Below are 3,661 nucleotides of genomic sequence, written 5' to 3'. Positions count from 1 at the left end.
TTGGAGCCTTCTTTTTTGTAGTCCAAGTTGATATTACATGCGGGTCCAGCTTGTCGAGTCCTTGTGCTGGTCCATCTTCATAACCTGCACCCGGTATAGCAATGTCGGGTACCCGAAGGGTAATGCCCACATCAGGTACCAGTGGGTATTCTGCATCTTCACACGGCTCGAGCGGTACCAGGACAGTACCTCTAGCGGTAGTACCACTCTTGTACGAAGGTGGTAGTACTAGTTCTTAGAGTGGTAGTACCATCCTAGATCTTACTGCTCTTCTTCTTTATTCTCTTCCAAGGCTCTATGACGTGAATATCTAGTCTCCGAGCCTCCATGGCTTTCTTCCGTCCCTCCGTACTTGTGGATGCGATCCTAGCATTCATACAGGATGGAGTACTAAGTAGTATACCATTCATGAGAGATATTCATAGGCACGCATAAAGGATAAGATTCACCTTTGAGTGATAGGTTGGTGTGTGTATTGTTGGTCACGCACATGATGTGGTGACGACTGTAGGTTAGGCTGCATCATCTCCCCCACTTCAAAAAGAGTCGTCCAAAACGATAACTCTCTATCATCATGAGGTAGATAGATAGGCTTGAACTTGGTGTTCACCATGTGGTCGTTCTTTATAGGAATGGCTTGGTGACTCTTCAATGTTCCTTCCCCTTCTGTGAAGCCTATGAAGCTCACAACAAAAGCAAAGCAACATTCAAAGAGTACTCAATGCTCGAACATATTGGCATGATTCCTTAAGTAGAAGCAGGTCACCTTATCAAGATGTAGATGTGCTCTCATTGAGAGATTATGTGTAGTAGTAGAAGTGTGGGGTGCAAAACACTCATTGGTGCACATCCGGAAGTAGCTCTCTAAAGCTCCTTCGTCAACTCATGCTTCGTAGAGGTTGACGAATATGCATATGTACCTTCAGACGCAAAATACTCATCAATGGCATGCCCATTTTTGTTCACAACACCTTTAGCACAAAACAAATATATTAAGGATAATGCAAATGTGAGGTCAATGTGCAAGCAAAGTTGTTTGACAATCCTCCAAATGTGGAAGCACAAAAACTCAATCGAAAGTTGATATGACCATGTTATCCATCTCATTTTAAATAACATGTGCATCTTTACACTCAAAGCATCAGAAAGAAAATTTGGGCATCATCTTTAATGCAATAAGAGGAGAATTTGGTAAAAACACAAAAGGGAGAGTGTCCAAGATATCATAAACATGTGTAGAAACAAACCATTGGAAAGAGTAAGTTGTCATTGTATGTGTCGCAACACAAGAAACATTCTTCAAAAATTTCACCAAAATTTCATTTGCGCAAGTGTGTTTGCTAGCAAACCAAAAGAATGATCAATTATTCAGAGGCAACACCAATGGTAGAAAATGGATAACATTCGTGAAAAGTCATGTACAATATGGCACTATAATTGCAAACAAGGAATAGGAAAGAGAAATTGATTATCGTGCTTGTTGCGACACATAAAGCATCAATATTCAATAGTTTTGAAACATGATTGTCACAAGATGCAAAATATCACCAACATGTATGCAAACAAACCATGTGAAAGAGAAATTTTCTAGCATGGTTGATGCAAATCATGGGGAAGCTATTAGAATTGGGTTTGGTTATGAATTCACATGTATTATGCTCTCAAGAGCTCTTTTCTTCAACTCATGCTCAATCGAGGTTGGAATTGTAGTCAGTGTACCTACACACATGTTAGTCAAATAAAACAAGTCTATTCATGGTAGATAAACACATCATCCATCATGATGTGCCACTTTATTTTCACATCACCATTAGCTTCAAGCAAGCTATCATAATATGCATGGTAGATTTGTGAACATGGTTATCACGGGAAAGTGCAAAATCTCCATTATGTAAGAAACTATGGGGGATCTCATTATGAAGGATACAAACATTAGTGCAAACAAAGAATCCAAAATAACAACTCTTTAACATGTTGGATGCATGAATGGAAAAATATTGCACACATTATTCCAAGGCATTAGGAATCTAATTTCATCATTGTCCACAAATATAGCAACAAAGCAATTGTTCTTCAAGTTTGTGATAACATGTGGTGACCCTGCATACCACTGCATGTTGTAGTATGCCAGTCGTTGATATAACATTCACGAAGTACCAATCCGCAAATATTACATCCCTCAGAGTAGTACAACAGAACATAGCGGGTCCATAACTCATTCATTTATTATTACAAACCATATATACATATCATCACGGAGTTCCTCCTGGGTCCATAGAGGAATACTCCTGGGTTCTAGGTGAACCCGACTTAGCTTACAATATAGAAGTCTTAGCAGGTCATACATTTATTCTACTCGAGCAGCGTAGTACTAGTGTGTTCGCACTGCTCGGTTATCACTACTATTACTCTATCCTAGGCTTGTTCTCCTTCGGTACCGTCCCCGGCACCGTAGACTATAAGATAGTCTACTCCTTCTACACCTCCGGAGAAGTCTGGCTCTTCATAGCAGATCCCATCTGCTCCTTCTTGGTCGTCAGTGTCCTCCTCAAGACGATTCAGGCAATCTAAGCATGGGATTATAAGAGGTATGAGTACGAGCGTACTCAACAAGTTCATTATAGGAAAGAGGTGTTTAATGCACTAGCTACGGTATTAGACCAGAAAGTCTAATACCAATGCAGGTTTTTTTAATTATTTCTTCAAATGGTTGATTTTATTTAGAAGAACTATGTCCGTCAGCCTTCACCGGTTTACTAGAACTTCATGGAGTTCTTTTCCGACAGCGTTCGCAGTTCCAAAACCCGGAACAGGGAGTGACTGGTCACGATTCATTACACTCTGCAGATGTGTGTTGCTTTACCCACAAGAGATCTTAACCTTGGTGCCAACCGGGCAGCTTTCCCGTCCACACTTCCAATGGTGTGAGGCCCGGTATAAGGTCTTAGCCAATCATATTCCTTCGCTACCTCGCACACCCACCCTTTGTTGCAATCCCCGGCCCTGGGTCCTCGCCGGTGTACTTATACCAATTAAAGATGGCCCCCGACCACGACGACAGTTCTGGGCCAACTACCATAAACTCCTTCGCCGGTAGATGCAATCCATCATAGACCGCATTACCGTGGGGACTTAGGGTTTCCCCAACCACACCGCTTGTCCTTAACTGGATCAAGTGTCTACGATAAGCGCATCCGTTGATGTACGAGAGGTGGAAATACAATTGACTACTCCGTCCCACTCCAGATCTTATGGTTAACACGAGTTTTACGGCACAAGAATCACTGGACGACTGATACGTCTCAAACGTATCTATAATTTCTTATGTTCCATGCTACTTTTATGATGGTACCCACATGTTTTATACACACTTATGTCATTATTATGCATTTTCCGGCACTAACCTATTGACGAGATGCCGAAGAGCCAGTTGTTGTTTTCTGCTGTTTTTGGTTTCAGAAATCTTACAAAGGAAATATTCTCGGAATTGGACGAAATCAACGCCCAGGGTCTTATTTTTCCACGAAGCTTCCAGAAGACCGAAAGGATTACGAAGTGGGGCGACGAGGCGCCGCCACGCCAGGGCCACGCGGCCAGGGATGGGCCCGCGCCGCCCTGTTGTGTGGGGCCCTCGTGTCGCCCCTAAACCTACCCTTCCGCC

This window comes from Lolium rigidum, chromosome 6, assembly GCF_022539505.1.
Source record: "Lolium rigidum isolate FL_2022 chromosome 6, APGP_CSIRO_Lrig_0.1, whole genome shotgun sequence".
In the NCBI taxonomy this organism is placed as follows: domain Eukaryota; kingdom Viridiplantae; phylum Streptophyta; class Magnoliopsida; order Poales; family Poaceae; genus Lolium; species Lolium rigidum.
Note: the sequence above shows the minus strand (reverse complement) of the source record.